At 43.7% G+C, this 23,943-nt stretch overlaps 1 protein-coding gene across 1 annotated transcript in view; it reads left to right on the forward strand.

Moving 5' to 3' along the window:
* The first annotated feature begins 10,773 nt into the window (after nt 1-10,773).
* The window catches only part of LOC122926633 (G-protein coupled receptor family C group 5 member C-like), a 32,115-nt gene continuing 18,945 nt past the window's right edge, over nt 10,774-23,943 (forward strand). The window contains exon 1 of the mRNA XM_044278067.1: nt 10,774-10,911. The gene's annotated coding sequence lies outside the window, so the exon portion shown is untranslated. The remainder of the gene's footprint in view (nt 10,912-23,943) is intronic.

Genomic DNA, 23,943 nt, shown 5'->3' on the forward strand with positions numbered 1-23,943 from the left:
TGTCTTCATGTCAGCAGAGAATCAGTCTGCATGTCATAGCAGAGAATCAGGCTTCACGTCAGCCACCAGTGCAACAGTCCATTGTCATATATTTAGGCCCAGCACCCAGGCAGAGGAGAGAGGTCCCGTAACAGAGACTCTGGCTTCATGTCAGCAGAGAATCAGTCTGCATGTCATAGCAGAGAATCAGGCTTCACGTCAGCCACCACTGCAACAGTCCATTGGCATATATTTAGGCCCAGCACCCATGCAGAGGAGAGAGGTCCCGTAACAGAGAATCTGGCTTCATGTCAGCAGAGAATTAGTCTGCATGTCATAGCAGAGAATCAGGCTTCACGTCAGCCACCACTGCAACAGTCCATTGGCATATATTTAGGCCCAGCACCCAGGCAGAGGAGAGAGGTCCCGTAACAGAGAATCTGTCTTCATGTCAGCAGAGAATCAGTCTGCATGTCATAGCAGAGAATCAGGCTTCACGTCAGCCACCAGTGCAACAGTCCATTGTCATATATTTAGGCCCAGCACCCAGGCAGAGGAGAGAGGTCCCGTAACAGAGACTCTGGCTTCATGTCAGCAGAGAATCAGTCTGCATGTCATAGCAGAGAATCAGGCATTGGAACAGTCCATTGGCATATATTTAGGCCCCGGCACCCAGACAGAGGAGAGGTTCATTCAACTTTGGGTAGCCTCGCAATATAATGGTAAAATGAAAATAAAAATAGGATTGAATGAGGAAGTGCCCTGGAGTACAATAATATATGATTAAGGGGAGGTAGTTAATGTCTAATCTGCACAAGGGATGGACAGGTCCTGTGGGATCCATGCCTGGTTCATTTTTATGAACGTCAGCTTGTCCACATTGGCTGTAGACAGGCGGCTGCGTTTGTCTGTAATGACGCCCCCTGCCGTGCTGAATACACGTTCAGACAAAACGCTGGTCGCCGGGCAGGCCAGCACCTCCAAGGCATAAAAGGCTAGCTCTGGCCACGTGGACAATTTAGAGACCCAGAAGTTGAATGGGGCCGAACCATCAGTCAGTACGTGGAGGGGTGTGCACACGTACTGTTCCACCATGTTAGTGAAATGTTGCCTCCTGCTAACACGTTGCGTATCAGGTGGTGGTGCAGTTAGCTGTGGCGTGTTGACAAAACTTTTCCACATCTCTGCCATGCTAACCCTGCCCTCAGAGGAGCTGGCCGTGACACAGCTGCCTTGGCGACCTCTTGCTCCTCCTCTGCCTTGGCCTTGGGCTTCCACTTGTTCCAATGTGACATTTGGGAATGCTCTCAGTAGCGCGTCTACCAACATGCGCTTGTACTCGCGCATCTTCCTATCACGCTCCAGTGCAGGAAGTAAGGTGGGCACATTGTCTTTGTACCGTGGATCCAGCAGGGTGGCAACCCAGTAGTCCGCACACGTTAAAATGTGGGCAACTCTGCTGTCATTGTGCAGGCACTGCAGCATGTAGTCGCTCATGTGTGCCAGGCTGCCCAGGGGTAAGGACAAGCTGTCCTCTGTGGGAGGCGTATCGTCATCGTCCTGCCTTTCCCCCCAGCCACGCACCAGTGATGGGCCCGAGCTGCGTTGGGTGCCACCCCGCTGTGACCATGCTTCATCCTCATCCTCCTCCACCTCCTCCTCATCCGCGTCCTCCTCGTCCTCCAGTAGTGGGCCCTGGCTGGCCACATTTGTACCTGGCCTCTGCTGTTGCAAAAAACCTCCCTCTGAGTCACTTCGAAGAGACTGGCCTGAAAGTGCTAAAAATGACCCCTCTTCCTCCTCCTCCTCCTCCTGGGCCACCTCCTCTTCCATCATCGCCCTAAGTGTTTTCTCAAGGAGACATAGAAGTGGTATTGTAACGCTGATAACGGCGTCATCGCCACTGGCCATGTTGGTGGAGTACTCGAAACAGCGCAACAGGGCACACAGGTCTTGCATGGAGGCCCAGTCATTGGTGGTGAAGTGGTGCTGTTCCGTAGTGCGACTGACCCGTGCGTGCTGTAGCTGAAACTCCACTATGGCCTGCTGCTGCTCGCACAGTCTGTCCAGCATGTTCAAGGTGGAGTTCCACCTGGTGGGCACGTCGCACATGAGGCGGTGAGCGGGAAGGCCGAAGTTACGCTGTAGCGCAGACAGGCGAGCAGCGGCAGGATGTGAACGCCGGAAGCGCGAACAGACGGCCCGCACTTTATGCAGCAGCTCTGACATGTCGGGGTAGTTGTGAATGAACTTCTGCACCACCAAATTCGGCTAGTCCCAGAGCTGCAACGAGATTTCGCCCATTATCGCACACCAACAGGCCGGGCTTGAGGCTCACCGGCAGCAACCACTCGTCGGTCTGTTGTTCTATACCCCGCCACAACTCCTGTGCGGTGTGGGGCCTGTCCTCCAAACATATGAGTTTCAGAATGGCCTGCTGACGTTTACCCCGGGCTGTGCTGAAGTTGGTGGTGAAGGTGTGTGGCTGACTGGATGAGCAGGTGGAAGAAGAGGAGGAGGAAGCTGAGGAGGTGGCAACAGGAGGCAAAGAATGTTGCCCTGCGATCCTTGGCGGCGGAAGGATGTGCGCCAAACAGCTCTCCGCCTGGGGCCCAGCTGCCACTACATTTACCCAGTGTGCAGTTAGGGAGATATAGCATCCCTGGCCGTGCTTACTGGTCCACGTATCTGTGGTTAGGTGGACCTTGCCACAGATGGCGTTGCGCAGTGCATACTTGATTTTATTGGATACTTGGTTGTGCAGGGAAGGCACGGCTCTCTTGGAGAAGTAGTGCCGGCTAGGAACAACATACTGTGGGACAGCAAGCGACATGAGCTGTTTGAAGCTGTCTGTGTCCACCAGCCTAAATGACAGCATTTCATAGGCCAGTAGTTTAGAAATGCTGGCATTCAGGGCCAGGGATCGAGGGTGGCTAGGTGGGAATTTACGCTTTCTCTCAAATGTTTGTGAGATGGAGAGCTGAACGCTGCCGTGTGACATGGTTGAGATGCTTGGTGACGGAGGTGGTGGTGTTGGTGGTACATCCCCTGTTTGCTGGGCGGCAGGTGCCAACGTTCCTCCAGAGGCGGAGGAAGAGGCCGAGGCGGCAGCAGCAGAAGAGGCCGAGGCGGCAGCAGCAGAAGAGGTAGCAGGGGGAGCCTGAGTGACTTCCTTGTTTTTAAGGTGTTTACTCCACTGCAGTTCATGCTTTGCATGCAGGTGCCTGGTCATGCAGGTTGTGCTAAGGTTCAGAACGTTAATGCCTCGCTTCAGGCTCTGATGGCACAGCGTGCAAACCACTCGGGTCTTGTCGTCAGCACATTGTTTGAAGAAGTGCCATGCCAGGGAACTCCTTGAAGCTGCCTTTGGGGTGCTCGGTCCCAGATGGCGGCGGTCAGTAGCAGGCGGAGTCTCTTGGCGGCGGGTGTTCTGCTTTTGCCCACTGCTCCCTCTTTTGCTACACTGTTGGCTCGGTCTCACCACTGCCTCTTCCTCCGAACTGTGAAAGTCAGTGGCACGACCTTCATTCCATGTGGGGTCTAGGACCTCATCGTCCCCTGCATTGTCTTCCACCCAGTCTTGATCCCTGACCTCCTGTTCAGTCTGCACACTGCAGAAAGACGCAGCAGTTGGCACCTGTGTTTCGTCATCAGAGACGTGCTGAGGTGGTATTCCCATGTCCTTATCATGAGGAAACATAAGTGGTTGTGCGTCAGTGCATTCTATGTCTTCCACCGCTGGGGAAGGGCTAGGTGGATGCCCTTGGAAAACCCTGCCAGCAGAGTCTTCAAACAGCATAAGAGATTTTGGCGGCTACTGGGACCTGAGGTAGTTGGTACACTAGGACGTGTGGATGTGGCAGAACGGCCACGTCCTCTCCCAGCACCAGAGGGTCCACTAACACCACCACGACCATGTCCACGTCCGCGTCCCTTACTAGATGTTTTTCTCATTGTTATCGTTCACCACAACAACAAAAATATTATTTGGCCCAATGTATTGAATTCAAATTCAGGCCTTTTTTTACAGACACCTAACACTATCTGGCTATCTATTTAGGTACCGTATTACACTAATACAGGCACAGCAGTAACCACAGATTTAGCTGACTATGAATTTGAGGCCTAGTATTTAGGCGCTGGGTGACAGGTATACGTTTACTGACAGAATTAGACTGGGATATGGCCAAAAAATAACCACACTATTGATGGTTAAATGCACTTGGTGTGACAGCTTGACCAACCACACTACTGAGGGTTAAATGCACTTGGTGACAGGCGCAGCTTGCCCCTGATGTAGTATATGGCCAAAAAATCAACAGACTATTGCTGGTTAAATGCACTTGGTGTGACAGCTTCACCCTGATGTAGGCTTTAGCCAAAAAACAACCACACCATTGAGGGTTAAATGCACTTGGTGACAGCTTGCCCCTGATGTAGTATATGGCCAAGAAATAAACAGACTATTGCTGGTTAAATGCACTTGGTGTGACAGCTTCACCCTGATGTAGGATTTAGCCAAAAAACAACCACACCATTGAGGGTTAAATGCACTTGGTGGCAGCTTGTGCTGGCGCAACACAAGACACAAAATGGCCGCCGATCACCCCAGAAAAAAGTGACTGAAAAACGCTCTGGGCAGCCTAAAAACAGTGAGCAATTCAATAGCAGCAGTTCAATCATCCACAGCTGCAGATCGATCTCTGAATGAAGTCTTTTAGAGGAGTTAATCACTGCCTAATCTCGCCCTAACGTCGCAGCTGCAACCTCTCCCTACGCTAATCAGAGCAGAGTGACGGGCGGCGCTATGTGACTCCAGCTTAAATAGAGGCTGGGTCACATGGTGCTCTGGCCAATCACAGCCATGTCAATAGAAGGCATGGCTGTGACGGCCTCTTGGGGCAAGTAGTATGACGCTTGTTGATTGGCTGCTTTGCAGCCTTTCAAAAGGCGCCAAGAAAGCGACGAACACCGAACCCGAACCCGGACTTTTACGAAAATGTCCGGGTTCGGGTTCGCTCATCCCTAGTTAAGAATCTAACCCTGGGTTCACACCTGAGCGTTTTACAGCGCGTTCCTACGCGCTGTAAAACGCTCAACAAGGAGAAACCAATGATTCCCTATGGAAATGGTTCACATCTGGGCGTTTTACAAAACGCCCTATGCTCAAAAAAGTACATGAGCTTCTTTGGGGCGTTTTTTCGCGCGTTCCCGTACATAGACATTCGGGAACGCGCGACAATGGGCGTTCGCTTGTCTCTTTATGCGCGTTTGTAAACGCCGGTACAATCGCGCATACAGAGTGCTCCTTTCGGAACGCTCAGGTGTGAACCCAGCCTTAGGAGAGAGAGAGCAGACGGCAGTGAAGGGGGGCATGGCCAGCAAAGTGAAAACGACCTTTATCAGAACAGGGAGAGAAGCTGACATCACAGGTCATGTGACCCTCAATGAAATATGAGAAACCAGCCACTGGAGATAAAGTGAGTGAATTGGAAAGTTGTTATATTTGCTTAGTTAGGAACATAGAAAGAACAAAAGAATAACTCGGATAACCCCTTTAAAGTATAACTGTCGTATATTTTTATTTTTTTTTACTTTTCACTGTGTACTCAATTACCCCTTAATTCTACAGTTTTGTTCCCTGTACTGCCTACTTTTACCTGTGCTTAAAATGCAGGGTCCGTCTATGTGTTGAAGGACGGAGGATGCAGAAGCACGCAGCATGCAAGGTCAGATTACTGACAGCCAGGGACTGTAAGTAATGTGGGATTCCTGTGGGATTCCTCTTCAGTTGTGACAATCATCAGATGTAAATTGTTCCATTAGTCTGTATAGAAATCACTATATCACAGTCCAGTGCTGCCACCTAGTGGCCTAAACTGGGATATACTAGGGATAGCCTAGTACAGGCTGCGGCTTATTTATAGAACATGGTGCTTTTCCCGATCTCTGCTGGAGAAAAGCGCGCCTGAAGAGAAATCCCACACTTCTGGTTTTTAACACTCTCAGATGTCGTGAGTGAGAGGAATTTATTGCTGTGAGGGGAGGGGGCATGTGGCGAATTCTGGGGCAATAAAGGTGAAGAACTATTGCATTTTGGGCGGCATAATAGGGGTTGGATAACCCTTTTAACCATTAACATACCGGAGGTTCTTTAATTTTTGCATTTTCATTTTTCTTCCCTATCTTCCTTGAGCCATAACTTTTTATTTTTCCATTCACATATCCATATGAGGGCTTATTGTTTGCGGTACAAGTTGTACTTTAATATGGCATACAATGTAGTGGGAAGCAGGCAAATAATTCCAAATGGGGTGGAATTGAAAAAAAATAAGATTTCTCCACCATTTTACGGATTTTTACGGTGTTCCCTTTGCGGCAAAACTGACCTGTTCCCTTCATTCTCTGGGTCAGTAGGAATACTAAGGGGGTGTGGGAGCCAGGGCAGGTGTTGGGATGGGCCTGGGTGGGTAGTGGGCAGAGTTAGGGGGCCCAATTCAGATTCTTGCTATGGGACCCAATGATTTCTATGCATGCCCCTGGTGCAGCTATATGGTATTGCTGGCCGTACCTACTTTTGTTGGCCATGCCTTCTGTTAATTTCTAAGTTTCATTATATACTGGTTATGCTGTTTATTTTAAGTGTACAAACATGCTTAGAAGATATACGACTGGCCATACACATTAGATTAATGCTCGCTGTACCTGTTGATTTCAGCGGGTTCAGTCAACCATTTTATGGTATAGGGCCTCCTAATTCTTCACAGATGGCTGATGGGGAGATAAAGATCAGGAATGCTGGATTTCAATTCCTAAATCGTAGTTCTCTGTAGATAAGCTGCTGTCAGATGTGTCTGGAAATGGCTTCACAGGAGGAATAGGAAATAGAACCATTTTGAGAATCTGATATTGGCAAGGAAGCCATATCCCTTTCACTACATATGCATCATCGGCCAAGCTGAACATGCATTGTATGAACGAATCAGAAGACTGAAAAATGGTTCTGCCGACAGTTATCTCATGTATTTTCCCAGCTCCAGACATTTCATATTTACATAATTAGTTCTGCTCCTCCTTCAAAAAACTAACATTTTTGAAAGATAAATACATTTTTTTTTTACCAAGCACTCCTTGTTCCCAAGCCACCAGTGTGTTCTATCTTGGACACAATCCAGGAATGTTGTTCTGTCCTTGATACATGTTACCCTGTAGTGTGGGTGTGTCGTTTGTCATCCAGGTAAACCTATCTATTCTCCAATAACTAGACTGTATGAGAAGTTTGTAGAACATAAAAAAAGAGCCTCTAGGAGCAAAGGGGGCGTTACCGTTACTCCTAAAGTCTCTGCTTTCTCTGCAACTGTCGTGCCCTCTGCCATTTGATTGAGGCAGTGAAAACGTCATTGGGTCTGGCCCTCTCAATCAAGGTGGAGAGGGCACAGCATATGCAGAAAGAGCAGAGCCTCTAGGTGTAACGGCAACGCACTCGTTGCTCCTAGAGGCTAAATTTGCATATATTAAAACTTCATTTTTCTCACCAGTGTTGGCACATATGAAGATGGGAACAATCCAGATGCCTTCAGCTGCCAAGCACACATGTGACAGGTTAGCCAGTTTCATAGGTACAGATCTGCTGACAGATGCTGATGATACTCAGATGGTGGCACCTACCTCAGGTTTAGAGCACAGTACACCGTACAGTAAGTGGGTACCCCTACCCCTGAAGTGACCACTAGGTGAAGGTACCCCCTCCTCTGTTCTTAACTGGTGTCTACGCAACTCAGCATAAACATAAAGAGATTGCTTGTAAATTATACCTGCCACCATCTTTCCTCCAAAAGCCTCACTCACCTTGACTGTGAGTTCTGAAAATATATTACTGAACATATCATTTGATAAGCAGATCCTGTACCACTCCCAGTTAAGTAAAGAACGTTCTGTAACAATGCATGTCAATGTTGCTATGTGTTCCTGTGGCACCGATATACACTTAGCATTATTAATAGGATGAGTCTCTTCAAAGAAATTCCAAAGCCATCTGTGATGATACCAATGATACCAATAGTGCTGCCATGCTAAACATGCCCATTGACCATGTTTGATAAACTGAATGTGCCACTGATGGACTGGATAGGAGGACATCGCTCAGCTAAAAGCTGCCCTATCAACCAATATGGACGGACCACTATGTCCACCACTATGTGAAGGTGCTGGAAATGTGACAACCCATACACCTGGTAAAAGACTTCCGAGCTGCAAGGGTGGCCACTGGCCAGTGGAAACAGGCTGTTGCTAAAGTAGAGATGCCTACAGCTGAGGCTTTGTTTCCATGTCGTACACACAATCACAACAACGTGACAACATAACCCTTACTGAATGAGCCAAGGAGCATTTAAAAATGGGCCCACTCATAGGTGAGGATCAACTATCAGGGAAGCCCCCTATTTTCAAGTGTTTCTTTTGATTGGACCGCGCTGCCTCAGAAGTCACAGGAAATCCACAATCGAAGCCAGCAAGATGATCACGGACATGGGGAAGCAAACAGGCCAGTCAAAGCCTCTCCTCCTCTCCTTTCCAAGCTTCTATGGAACACCAAAATTGCATCCAATTGTGGAGTACCGTCATGCAAATTGGAGTAAAAAATGGTTTTATTATACTCACAATGTACAAGTATATATAGGCAGTATACAATGGATCAATCACCCTATTTTCAAGTTATTATAAACTTCAAACTGGTAGCTTACCTGACACAAGGTGGGAAGTGACCACCATGGCCAGCAGACTTTTCAGCCTCAAAAGCATCCCTGAAAGCATATTATTTGACCCATATTTCATCCTGAAAGCAGCACATCTACCAATTACCGTGTTGAGAATCACCACAATTTATACTGAACTTTTTGGCTACTTGCTACCATTTAAAGCAATATATGTTGGCACAGACTCTGAGAAAGTTGGCATACGCATTCACATGTATGTGCTCTATGAATTAGATATGTTTGATGTGGTAAGGGTTGCCAGAGGTTCTGAAGTTGCAGTAGATACTGGAGTGCCTGTGGAAGGGAGCCAGGGTGCCCTACTTGGCAAAGGTGCCACAGGTATTCCTGCCAGGCACAGAAAGAGAGCTACTAAGAAAATCCAACCCCAGGATATATGAACTTGTTTTGCACCTTTGCACTTCGTTCATACGTGGACTTTTTCTTATGCAGATTTTATACAGTTGTTATATGGGATATTTAAAGAAAGATTTAATGAAGAATTGAAGCAATATTTTGAAGTGTCCTGTTTTCTATGGATCATATGAACATTGCTCCTAAAACTCACATCTGAGGGGCAGTTTACACATAAAAACAATGTGAAAAAATGATATTGAGGTGTGAAAAGCTCATATATACCACAGGTGTGTACATCAACCATAGGGTGCAACTGACACACAAGTCCAATTAATGAGGGCAGCATATTTAGGTGACAGATCTGCTTCAGCTTCTGAGGAGTTACACAAGAGAAAAATAACAAATTCAACAACACTACAATTTTTCTGGCAGCAGACATGACCAAATTTACAAAACTAGTAGAATAATATATGTGAGCTTGGTGCATGCTCTTCACTTATCAAATCTGTTAAAGGACGTACTCTACAATTTATGGCAGGCGAATGTTGTTCTTTTGTGTAGGAAATGTTGCCTGTCATTTATAAATTTGAAGCACACCACAAACGGTTAAATGTCATCCCCAAGGCTAGTTTCACACTAGCGCTAACATCTTTCATCATATCCAGCATAACCAGATACTACCTTTCTCTGCCAGAGCCCATTGACTTTAATGGGACCGGCAGAGATTTGGCCTGTTTCTCGCATTAATGCTGGGATTCGACTGGACAAATTCCTGTGCTTGCAGGGCGGCGTGAAGCTATATAAGACATGGCACACATGCTTGCGCCACTTCTAAGAGTAAAGTCATTGTGATTACTTATAAAAACGTTTTTTGTGATCTTTACAAAACCACAAATAAAGTTTGGCTGAAGTTGCTATTTAACCCTTTACAATTGTATAATTTGATAGTGTATGATGTACATAGGTTTCTGTGCAGTCCACATTATACTGTAAAAGGAGTTAGACCAAATGATAAACTCCGCTCTGCAGCTTAAGGCCTCTTGCACAAGAACGTAATGCACGAACACCCACCGTGGGGCAGCCGCAGCGGATTGCGTACCCATTCACTTTAATGGGTCCGCGATCCGGCCGTTCCACAAAAAGATAGGACATGTTCTATCTTTTTGCGGAACGGAAGTACAGGACGAAACCCCACGGAAGCACTCCGTAGTGCTTCCATAAGGTTCCGTTCCGTGCTTCCATTCCGCATCTCCGGATTTGCGAACCCATTGAAGTGTATGGGTCTGCATCCGTGATGCGGAATGCACACAGAACGGTGCCCGTGTATTGCGGATCCGCAAATGCGGTCCGCAATACAGCCACAGAGCGCACACGTTCGTTATGCAATAAGCCTAAGGGTAACTGCAGACAATGTGAATTATGTGCAGTTTTTCAACGCAGATTACATGCTAGAGTCATAAGAAATTTAGGATCCTCTGTATGCTGCAGTTGGATAAGAAGAAGTAAGAATTCTGTATAGTCTGGGTGCCAGACATGGCAGGAATACCTTGCAGGAGCAGGGGCGGCACTGGAAGGGTGGATGCTGATGTGAGGTTGAATCAATCACTACAGAATTCACTTTGGCTAATGCCCCCCCCCCCCCCCCCCTCTTAGCCCCTGATCACCTCTTTCTCTCTCCTTAGAGGGTGTGTCCTCTCCCCCTCCACTTGTTAGAGGGCTGGCCACAAGGAGGAGGGGGATTAATACTTTGTCTGCTCTTCATCCAAACACTTGATAGCAGAATTCCAGACTGAAGGACGACTACGTAAAAAGAGACTTGCATGTGGTGAGTAACAAGGGTGTAACTGCTGATCTACGCTAATACACAGATAAAGATGTCTTCTCTATGTCTTCTGTGTCTGACCCACAACAATCCTGGAAGCTTTCAAGTCCATTGTACTAGCTCTAGATGTGATCTGTTTGCTGTATTCCCTAAGGAGTAGAAGTTATTAGCTTCTCTGTGTTGTAAATATTAACTGTAGTAAAGTTGTAGGAACTTTTGTTCTTCTGTTGGCCAGGCTGTTTATGTTTGTTTTGGCTTTTTTATGCTATCACAATGTTTGTGATCGGAAAGCTGATGATCAGCTCAATGGAAGGACGTCTGAAAGTGTATCCTCTGATGGTTAGAACATAGTTAACTTGGTTGTTTAAAGTGATATAGCATGAGAGTGGCATTTCACATTATGTCAATTCTAAAAAGTCGTTACCACTAGTGATCAGCGGCATAGGCAATATTCAAATTCGCAATATTTTACAAATATTTGGCCGAATATTCGCCATAAATTTGCAAATTAGAGAATTTGTGATCTCCAGTCATTGTTTACTTGATTGTGGAAAACGGCAATGTAATATATTCGCGATAAATTCGCGATTACAATATTCAAAACTATTTGCAAATACAAATATATAGCACTATATTCTAAATATTTGCGAATTCTCGAAGTGGCGATACTCGCAATGAAAATTCGTGATTTGAATATTCGAGCTCAACACTAGTTACCACTTGGGTAACTATTACATACAGAAGTACTCTGTGTACATGATGTCCCCAGATGGATGCCCGTCTAGACACCTGCAAACAGACGTTGTAGTATAAAGTAAACTACCACATACTGGATCGGTACATGTCACTTGATGGTGGCATCTGGAGTTGCTAAACACCAGCCCAAAAATATTCAGACTGCTGCTTAGAAAGCATGGTGAAATCAAAAAATGATTCCATAGAGAGTCTGTAGGACGTCTGCAATTTTTTTTTTGTTACTTAAAGATTGCCTTTAACATAGAAAACATGTTTTCCCATATATACCAGAAATGAACCTTTGTAACCGCAATCTTTTTTGCACCAAAATAGTTTATTACAATCAACTATAATTTGTATTAATAAAAAGTAAGAATAAAAAATTGTACAGTTTGATAATACAAAATTCAAAAAAGTTCATTGACCGTTGCTGATAATTGCGTAATTATATAAGTTGTCAGTTGTAAATGAATGTGAACTGCCATATGTAGATTCTAAGTCAAGGATTCCGGACATGTTTGCCCTGGTGCAGGTAATAGTGTGTATTCTCAGCTCAGTGCTGGGTTGCCAACCAGAATTTTTCTTTTTTCTGGGCAAGTTATCCAAAAAACTACATACAGCCAACATTTTTATGTACAAATTGGAAAACCATAATAAATAATAAAGACTAGAAGTAGTATAGGTCTATAGATCAATATACTGATACAAAAAAACATTACCAATATTTACTGGAAACTGTCAATAATAATCACCACAAAAAGCACAGACACATCTATTTTTTTCAAGGACACAGGAAAAAGAATTGTTATTTTTAAGGACTGTCTAGAAATGTATAGATGGTTGGCAACCCTGGCTCAGTCATTTATGGCATAGTCAAAGGATAGCAATCAGTAGAATGAAGGTCCAGTAACATTCTGTATCTCCCACAGACATGAATGGAGAGGGCCACACAGAAAAGTGGTCACCTATCCAATAAACATGGTGGGCGGGAAATGGAATCTAGGGGGAACTGGAGCCCAAGTCTCCCAACTGGTGAGGGGGTCCCAGCAAGAACGTAAACAATGTACTGCTTTCACATTTATAGCCATCTACCTGAGACACTTTTTTCCTACAATATCTATGAGCTATCACATCGGCTGCAGTATGAGGCCATGAGACGTTAATGAGGTATTTAATAACATATACAAGCACAAAACTACAGGCCCATGGTGACTTCTCATGCCTCTAATCCTTTACCATAGTGGGACATCTCAGCTCATTGTAAGAAGTTGCGTTACAATTTGTGATACTTCAGGTTGGAGTCGCTTAGCTTAATTAACATATTTAATATTATGCTTTCTTAAAGACACGTGAAGATTCTCCACTACTGGCATGGATAGTTGAGATTTCATTGTGATTCCCGATAATAACAGAAGGGGCCTTAGCTATGAAAACAGATGAGAACTTGCCCTCAGAAAGCAATCACATCTCCGATTTTACAGACCCAAATTTAAAACGGAGAAAAAATTATCTGAAAGGTTGTCAAAGACCAATCTGAAAATACTAAATATACATAGCTCCATGAGATCACAAATAATGTCCAAAACATTTCCACAGTGAATAGTTCTATGTTGAGTTTATGCTTTTTTACGCTATTATTTGGTTCATATGCTGGTAATGACTGTGTTAAAAATACCTAAACATAGGTTCATATATATTGTCCATGGAATATAAGCACTGTGTATAAGTGTACACTGCCTATATGCAATCTACTACACATTGCGTCATGTTGGTTCACTAGTACACAAGCTACCGTGCTATTAGTTTTTTATCAAGTTGTGTGTGTGTGGGATACTATTTTATTTCCGCTCTACGTGTTATATTGTAGCTACCTGGGAAAAGTTTGACTTACCTTTGTGTAAACTAAGTGTGCTTGTTTTCTGATAAAGCTTGTTATTAGTGACGTGTGCCAGAACAAATCCTGAATCCCAAACCAGGGAAACAAAGAGCTGCCAATATTAATGACCTGGGTCTAGATTTGCTGTATTCCTAAGGGTCTATTCACATGTCTGCAAGTGTTTTGCTGTCCGCAAATTGCCGATCTGCAGAACACGGACACCGGCAATGTGCGTTCCGCATTTTGTGGACCGCACATGGCCAGCACTATAATAGAAATACCTTTACTTGTTGTCCTAGTCTGCGGACAAGAATAGGACATGTTCTATTTTTTGAAAATGAATGGGTCCTCACTCCTCACCCGTTCCGCAAAATTGCGGAACGGATGCGGACCCATAATGCGGACATGTGAATGGACCCTAAGGCTACATGCACATGACCGTGCAGTTTTTTGCGGTCCGCAAACCGCGCATCCGCAAAAAACGGAAGCCGTCCGTGTGCCTTCCGCAAGTTGCGGAACAGAACTGGCGGCCCATTGTAGAAATGCCTATTCTTGTCCACAAAACGGACAAGAATAGGACATGCTATATTTTTTTTGCGGAGCCACGGAACGGTGCAACAGATGTGGACATCACACGGAGTGCTGTCCGCATCTTTTGCGGCCCCATTGAAGTGAATGGGTCCGCACCCGAGCGGCAAAAAATGCGGCTAGGGTGCGAACCACAAAAACGGTTGTGTGCATGAGGCCTTAAGCAGTTATGCAAAACTCCTGCATCCTAGCTTGTGTACATAGGTTACACTGGTAGAAATGGGCAAAAGGTTGATATCTTATCTTCTTTGTGGTTTGGTTTCACAGATAATAGTTATTGCAGTCATTGCTATTATTATTCACACGATCATAATTGTTTTGTGATCCGCAAACCAAGGATCTGCTAAACATGGATACCGGTTGTGTGCGCGCTGCATCACGGTGCAGACCTACTGACTTTAATAGATCCGTGGTCCGCATGGACATGGCCTACATTCAGATGCCCAACGGCACAGGTTTAGAGTAGGACCTTAGTCTATGTATGGTGTTTGCATCTATTGTGTTAGTGCATTATGTCCTATAGTTTGCCTCAAGATGCGGACCAGTGATGGCCAGTTCGCATTGTTCGCCCGCGAACATATGCGGGCTGCCATCTTTTTTCACAAGTCCGGCGAGGCACAGGTAAGCCCTTTTCAGACCGGCTCGCAACACAGGCACAGGTAAGGGCTTACCTGTGCCTCGCCGGACTTGTGAAAAAGGATGGCAGCCCACATATGTTCGCGGGCGAACAATGCGAACTGGCCATCACTGATGCGGACCACAGACCCATAAACGTTAATGGGTCTGCACCATGATGTGGCATGCACGAGGATGGTATTTGTCTTTTGCAGATTCACGGTCATATGAATCTGCATGTATACAGCTGCTTTACGACCGTCACAATGCGGTTTTCTACCAATGGCCCAGCCTTGAACTGGTTAAACTGAGTGCGCACAGTAACATATATTCAAAATCTCCTATAGTATAAAGACGCAAAACGGTGAATCTACCAATTATGGGTAATAATTTTTGTGGCTGCTAAAATGTTCAGAGATGTTTAGAATAAAGACATTGCATTGAACAAACCATTTGCGTCCTGCTTTTATACATTTTACCCACATGGTGTAAAAAAAGGACTTTCTGATAAGCGATTTTGGGTATTGAAGGAAAAAGTTTGGGAAGCAGCGTGGTAGAACTTTCCATGGCACAGAGAAGAAAACAGAAGTAGCCAGCATTCCTTATGTTTGTGAAGTGATCCTTTACTGTCTGACATTTCATTAGTTCTCTATGTGGGAGGACTGGAAGGACAATGCTTTATGGTAACCAGTGAAAACTTCGATCCTGTAAAGATTTATGGTTCAGGTCTGACCCTGGAACATCTGCAGAATTCTATTCTCCTGTTAGATGGAACCAGTTCAAGGATGTGCACTGCCTGGAAATAACCTTAAACTGGACAGAAATCGCTGGTCATTCTAGCCCAAACTGAATGTGCCTTGTAAATCCTGTTCCTGGAATGTCTGATGAGATAATAGTAAGAATAGGCAACCCGGGGAAAGAATAACATTCATGTACAATGTCAGTGATACCACAAGGGCGAAAGTGATAAGAGGGTGGAATTCAAAGAAACGTGACGCAGATCCATGTACTGAACCCAGCAGATTAATACAAGAGATTAGCATGAATCACGGCTGTGGTCAGTGCTTCTGGCACAAATACAACCTCCATATAATGTACATCACATTGATACCCTAAGCACAAGGGCAATGTAGAGGTTCTCTAACGAAAAATATAGCGTAATTCTTTCCAGCATGGTGGCATGGTAAGGGCAAGCTACCCTGTTCTGAATTCATATTACCTACACAGCTAAAGGAGTTTTCTGGGACTTCAGTATTGATAGCCTATCTTTGGGATAGGTCCTCAATATCTAAGCAGTGGGGGTCTGACGTCCGCCACCCCCACTGATCAGCTGTTTGAAGAGGCCGTGGTGCTCTAGTGAATCCTGCAGCCTTCTCACAGCATACAGCGCACACCGCCGTACGTTTTATATCAGCTGTGCTTGGTATTCAAGCTCAGGCCCATTCACTTGAATGCATCTGAGTTGCAAATAGGCCACATGACCAATGAGTGCAATGTCACTGACTTAGGAAGAGGCCGAAGTGCGCGTCGGAGCACCATGGACTCTTCAAACAGCTGATCAGAAGGCATGTCGGGAGTCAGAACCCCACTGATCGGATATTGATGACCTACCCTGAGGGTAAGCTATCAATATTGGACTCCCCTTTAACTTGAATGATTCTTTTAAAGGGTACCACTCAGGAGACGTGTGCACAGTCTTATGCCCAATGCAGGGCCTGAGGGGTGGTGTGTGACACAGGACTTGCACTAGGCATAATTCAGTGGGGTAGATTTACAAGTAAAATGTACAAGAATTCTTGCTCATAATACTGAGAACTGTCACTGTACATATGTCACCATATGACGTGTTTCACCAGACTGACCTATGTAATCCTACTATTTGTACGTTTTCTCAATGCCATGTACACATATTTCTGTAATAGTCTCCATCCAACCTATTTTTTCTCTTAAAGGGACACTCCCATCTTATAATGTTATGGCATATCGTAAGGATACACCATAACATTATGATTATTAGGGTCTGATCTCGGAGATCCCATGAGTACTAGTAACAGAGGTCCCAGTGCTGCAAGCCCCAGAGGAGCGGAGGATGGGAGTGGTAATGGCTCTGTCTGCAATAATTATAATTAAAAGTGGCAATCCTCACACCGATGCTCCCTAGGGCCAGGGCAGTGATAGGAGGGTGCACTCTTTCATCCCTCTGGCCCCAGCCTGATGTTGGGGCTCCTGTCTGATGGTAGTTGGGGTGCCCTTGGTGTTGTACAGGTGCAAGGCAGGAGATGTAGGTGCTGTGGCCAGCAAATGGTGCTGGAGTCCCTCTCTACTAAAGTGCAGAATGGGATTTGTAGTACATCCAACAGCATCAAGTCACAGTTGAAAAATAAATCACAGTGCATTCTCTTCCCAATAGCTGTATATAGGCAAATAGCACCAATGATGATAATAGGAGTAGCAATCCCTGAGCTACTTCTAAACGCTTTGCAACCTTTCCAACATGGTGACAGGCAAGCAAAACTCTCAAAAATACGTTTTTCAGTTACCATGGTGGGATGCAAATCCTACAAAAGGTCAGCCAACTCTTTATATAAGCGTGAAAAGGTGCCATTAACTGTGTCCATTTTACAAGCAGAAAAATCTATATCGGCCATAAATACTGAATACATTTCTAGTACACATGGCCATGTGATCCTGGACAGTCTATGAATGTCTTCTCCAGCTTTCCCTCAGCGATTGTTCTCTCAACAAGAATGATGTTTCTCCTGCAGCTGAACAGGCATCTGCCCTTAACAGCAGGCAAAACTAAACTGATGTGGCTGATGCAATCCTAACTAGAAAGCTTCTCCCTCAGATGGGAAAGCTAGCTCCCTCTGCTGAGTCAGAAAAAAAACATTAAATAAACAGTGCCACCTACACACAGCTTTTGGAATACATACAAAACATAACACAGAGCATGAACAGATTAAATAAAATAAAATAAAGTACCAACAATTTGCAAGTACCCTGTTCTGGGATACTGCACCAGTATATCGGCACATGAACTGGGACTGACATACCATACCAGAAACATAGTACTGACAAGTGTGGTGTTGTTTCTAGAAAAAATGACCTTTTCTTGTAACCCTGTACAACCCATTTAATAGTAATGTTGTAATATTTGGAAGGCACACAATGAAAAAATGAAAAAAAAGAAGAAAAACAAATATCCAGGAACTCTTCCAAGGTATTTCTGTCCAGTGTACCAAGGCGTCTTTGTTTTCCTGTTAAACATTTCTTGTATTTTGAGCTATCATGCATCCCGTGCCAGAAAGCCCTACACTGTTAAACATTGTAATTAGCGGCAAGCCTCCTAGGTCCAGAAGGTATTAATAGCTTCTTCATTAGTCTAACGGAACTCGGAGGTAGTGCATGACTTAGCCTAGTTGAGGATGACGCTTCTTCCTTTTTCATTTCCCAGATGGCTTTATAACAAAATGTTATATTTGACAAGCTAAAGTGATAATCTTCAGTGGTTGACGTGTTTCAATATTATATTTCTCACGGCTACTTAATTTCCTATTATACAGCCATGGTATATAGGAGTGTTTTATCAGGTAGGTTTGTCATAAATTTTCCAAATATGCTAATCCTGCACCAGGGGGGAGCAATAAATCTTACAACGTCAAATAGCTGACTGTCCCTAACATGAGCTCCATGCTATAAAAGCAAAATGATTTGTGGAGCCAGAGGACTCACCTAGACTACCGATTTAGCATTTTTCACTATTTGCAAATTACAGTTAGATTTTCCATTAATGAAACCATCCACATGGCAGATTCCGTGTTTCCAAGACTCCAATCTGCATAGTACAACCGGAGAAATGTGCACGAAAATGCTGCAAAGGAAAACCAATCTCTAGTTTGCTTTACATTTCCTAACTGTGCAAGACTGTGTAAAAATCCACAGAACTCTTAGGGGCACATTTATTAAGGCCAGTATTTTAGACGCCGGTCTTAATAAGCCGCTGCGCCCAAGTTATGTAGAGGCCGGCGCCTCGTATCCAGCGCCGATTCTAAATGTAAAGCAGCTTCCTTGCTGTCTTACATTTAGACCATTTTCTACACATAAAACAGGCATAGAAAATGATGCATGACACGGGCCTGCCGGTCCCTTTCTCTGCCCACGCCCCCTTTTTTAGACCTGGCGTGAGCAGAGAAGAAGTCGCAGATTCTGCCACAACATGGAGTGCGACAGAATCTGCGACAGATATACGACACCGTGCTTTGGGACATGAGTTAGGATGAGTGAACTAATTCTAAATCCTCCATTTTTGAAAATTTGCTTGGCTTTTGAATCTGAATCTTTGGTTATTTGATTTGAGTGAATTTTACAGAGAGGGAAAGAGAAAGTTACAGAGAGAGCAAAGAAAAAAAATATTTTTCAAATTAATTAATAAAAAAGTGAGAATCGAGAGAAAAATAAGGGTCCTACGAGACCTCAGAGTGTCAAACACAAATTTGAAGGCCAATTGGATCACTTTTGATTTGGGTAGAATTGATTCAGACTCGAATCGGTTGACCAACTCTACTGAATCAAACCCAAATCAAATTTTTAAGTGATTTGTTAATCTCTAATAAGGGGGTTTCATGCAACCGTAATGCTGCTGAATTGTAATGTCTCTATTACTACCACAATCCCATGGGTCTACTTCACAAAACTTAGATCACCATAGATATTTCAGATTGCTTCAGTAGAACTGCTGGAGGTCCCATTAAGGCTTCTGAGTCCAGCAATATACAGAATCTACACCCCTGCAGGATGCCTGGGTGCACTAAAGGAGAGATTTATGAAGCCATTTATTAATGTAGGTGTAGTTGGGGTTAGTTTTTACACTGGAGTTGCTATGTGCACCCGCGCCAAATTTATGAATATGCAGAATGGCATTAATACATTTGGTGCAAGTGCAATGCAGATGTGCCTATTTTTACCAAAAGTACACCTGGGGGATAACTGGCATGGAGTTTCAAATTTTTAAAAAGTGGCATTGCATAAATGTGACATAAAAGGGATCTACTGTGAAATCCCGGATCACTTTTCACTCCACTTTTGAAAGTGGTGCAGGAAGGTGCAGTTCTCAAAATGTCAAAAACTTTTGCTCTTATCCCTGCATGTGACAGCACTTGTGACACTTCCACGCCAAAAGCCTGGCATACCAGATTTGATGAATGCTTTGTCTTTGATGCCCACAGCAACAAATCACATTGCAGCTTTCAGAATACAAAATGAAAGCTGCGCTGTGATTGGATGCTATGGGCAGCTTTCATAAATCAACCTAATGATGATTCAGATGTCAGTCTTTTTCCGTTTGTGTTCTATCCAGACTGTTCGCATATGACACGGACCTATTTAAGTAACTGGCGCAATTCATGAGACATGCACTGTGCAGAAAGACTCGCAGCATGCACCATTCTTATCCGTTTTTCTCCAAGACTGATTCATTCACATGCATAGGTCCGAAAAAATGGGCACAGCTGGACACCATACAGATCCACATGGGAGCATAGACTGATTAGTTATTTTGTGGCATTCAGCGGCATCTCAGAGGTTTTTAGAATTACGATCCCTTTAAAGAGGAGTCACCTAAAATCTTAAAAATCATTAGTAAATCTGTCCACCCAGCTTTCTCATAGTTCAGACATGATCTGGTAAAACAAAACTGCTCGCATGTACTGCCGTATTTTCCAATCTGTGGTCCGGAGTTTCTGGGTAATGTCCTATCCGGGAGCTGTAATGGTAGCCATGATGAATACTGTGGAGATGATACAGTTGAATACTGTGGAGAGGGCGGCAGTATTTTGTGTCACACTGTGGCGGTACGTTATGCTGCGCTATGGTATTGCAGGCCCTGTCTACCTTGTTGCCCTGCCTTCTATCAATTTAGTCCTGCCTATAACATGGAGCTACTTTTAGGTTTTTCTCCAGGGCAACTTTAAGTTCCTAATCTGCCCCCATGATATATAAAGCAAGATTATATATATATTTACAACAAGATATATATGTACAGCTAGGAAGTGGAAAATCCTCTCATCTTACGTCTTGGACTCCACCTTGGCGTTACCGTTGCTGTGATTAATATACTGCTAGTCGATACGAGGATTATTATGTAGCACAAGTCTAAGAAACCTGACATTGAGCATTCTGGTCATTTATTGAGCTGTCTCTTGGCAGCAGTGATGGTTCAGTGGACACATATGGGATGGTCTGGTCAGAATTGACTGGCAGTGGCTGGGAAGACAAGTCTTGCCCAGCATGGGATCCAGTTTGTGTTTGTTACTCTTGCCGTTAACATAGAAACTGTTGTGCTTGGTTGGCTTTCTCTCACTGGCCGCATTGTCTTAGTTTATAGATGCTTGAAATGAGGGGTGGAGCGAACACAGCTGTAATGGGTTTCCTGTAATACTGAGTGCAGATTGAAGCACTCTCGAAACTGCCTCTAAGATGTCTTCTGGAGGAAAGAAAAGAAAAAAAGACAAGCAATGAAAAAAATGTTTATATCATATTATTTGCTCACAAGTTTGATGTAAAATAATAGTATAAGGGATACATTCACACGACCGTATTATTTTTTCCGCGTCCGATCCGTTCCGCATTTTGCGCAATAGAAGCGGACCCATTCATTCCTATGGGTGAATAAAATGTGCGGACAACATTCAGTATGTTGTCCGCATCCGTGTGTCCGCATTTCTATTCCGCAAAAATATGAAGCATGTCCTACTATTGTCCGTACAGATCGGTCCGCAGCACCATTCAAGTCAATGGATCCGCAAATTGCGGATCAGATACGGAATGGTTTTCGTATGTCATCCGTTTTTGGCGGATCCGTTTCCGTATTTTTGAAGGCCATAATTCTTTTTTTTTTTCTCTTTCTCTTTTTTTTTCTTCAGTTTTTTGCAGACCGTAAACAACGGAAGACATACGGAATTCATTTGTCCGCAAAATGCAGACACACGGTTCCGTTATTTGCGGACCGCGAATCGGAAAGGATTACACACAGTCGTGTGAATGTACCCTTAAAGTATGTTACCTTTTTATTGGAAATCCTATGTTGTTAGAAAGCAGGTATGCCTTCTTGTTCATTTTTTACTCCATGCCTTGCCAGATCTATAACTTTGTAGTTTTTTTCATTCACATAGTCATATGAGGGCTTGTCTGTAGCAGGACAAGTTGTACTTTCTAATGGCAGCATTTACCATTGCATACAATGTAGTGAAAAGCTGGAAAAAGAATTCTAAACGGGGTGGAATTGGAAAAGAAATGCAACTACACTACAGTCTTAGGGGTTTCCTTTTTACAGAGTTCCCTAGGCAGTAAAAATGACGTTATCTTGATTCTCTAGGTCAGTACGATTACAGCCATACCATATTTCTATAGTTTTTCTTGTGTTTTAATACTTTGAAAATAATGCATTGCCATATTCTAACCCCTATAACTTTTTATATTTAAGTCTATGGAGCTGTGTGAGGGATCATTTTTGCAGATTTTTGGCAATCTGTATTTTTCATTGATACCATCGTGGGATGTGTATAAGTTTATTTTTTTTTGCAGGTGAAATTACCAAAAATGGAGAGCTGGTCATTTTGATTTTTTATGTTACACCATGCAGAATAAAAACTTTTATATTTTAATAGTACTGGCATTTTGGGATGCGTCAATAACAATGATCTTTATTTTTTTTGCTATTTATTTTTATTTGTAAAGTGGGGTGATTTTTATTTTTTTACATTTTTTACATTTTTTTAAACGTCTGATCAATTCTCCCATAGACTGCAATGAATTTCATGTGGAGGAGGTTTTTTGCCACTGACCTGCCGCAAATCTACAGCTGACATTTCAGCTGCATTTTCCGCCGCATATGAACATACCCTAAGTGGTACATACGATTAGGCCTTACACGAGTACTCAGGATGACTTATCCGCATCTCATATAGAGATCCACGTATGTTACTTCTCTATGTAGCGGCTGTTAATAAGAAATTGCTTGAACACATCTGGGAAACTGCAAAAAAAAAGATATATATTAATTTGTGAGTTTGGATGACACCTGTAATCCTTCCCTACATTTACAATGGTGTTTTTTTGTATAGAAAAGTACCCATTTTGAAAGAGTTTTCACTGGAAAATGTTCTTCAGACGTGTAAATCTTCATCAGTTTCACTACACAAGGCACGTATTGACTGCATTTCTTGCTGTAAGCATTCCTCTGCTTTGTCACTGCAGAGACCACCAGGAACTCCTTGGAGAAAAGTGCACCTGACTCCAACAATGCGTCTTTTAAATCTGATTGCCCCCTGCGTTGTTCTATTCATTGCCTTAAAGTTTCACTTAAATTCTCTGAAAGAGACATTTAGCTTGGTTTCAGTCTGCATGAACCAATGTTTGTTGTAGCCACATGGAATTCCAATGCCAAATACAGTAATTACATCAGCCTTGTAGAAAGTCTTGTTGTCTCCTAATATCTTTACAACTAACAGATACCAGAATGGTAATGCTTCAAACAGGATGGATTAGTGCCAGGAGGGGGCAGAGAAAGGAGTGACACTGACACACGTGGCTTTATAAAGAAACCTTGCTAATTTGTGTAATCGCTTTGCCATTTAATTAGTTTGTTGTGCTTTCCTGGTAAATACATCAGTTTCACTGAGGTTTATTAAATATTTATCCATTGTTGTTCCCAGCAGGAATCATTCAGCGTGTTACCTTGTGTTCATGGTAATACACAGTCTTCAAAATAACCCCAAATATTCATTATCTGGTCAAGCAATTACTGAAAATATTATAATGTTCTAACAGTTTAATAAAAGGGTTTAAATGGATGGTCTGAGTTCTTGCTCTGTTCACATGACGGTAGTGGTGACGTGCCGTATACCTCGTGTAACTGCTGTAGCTCATCACTAGCCTCAGCTCTATAAGGCATGGGCCGCTGAGGCCGGTGAGTGTCATGTGAGGCATATGGGATGTCACCACTGCAGACATTATTATTATTCTTATTTATTTTTAAAGCGCCATTCATTCTATGGCGCTGTACATATAAAAAGGCATATACATACAGTACAGACCAAAAGTTTGGACACACCTTCTCATTCAAAGAGTTTTCTTTATTTTCATGACTATGAAAATTGTAGATTCACACTGAAGGCGTCAAAACTATGAATTAACACATGTGGAATTATATACTTATCAAAAAC

This window comes from Bufo gargarizans, chromosome 2 (genome assembly GCF_014858855.1).
Source record: "Bufo gargarizans isolate SCDJY-AF-19 chromosome 2, ASM1485885v1, whole genome shotgun sequence".
NCBI classification, from domain to species: Eukaryota; Metazoa; Chordata; class Amphibia; order Anura; family Bufonidae; genus Bufo; species Bufo gargarizans.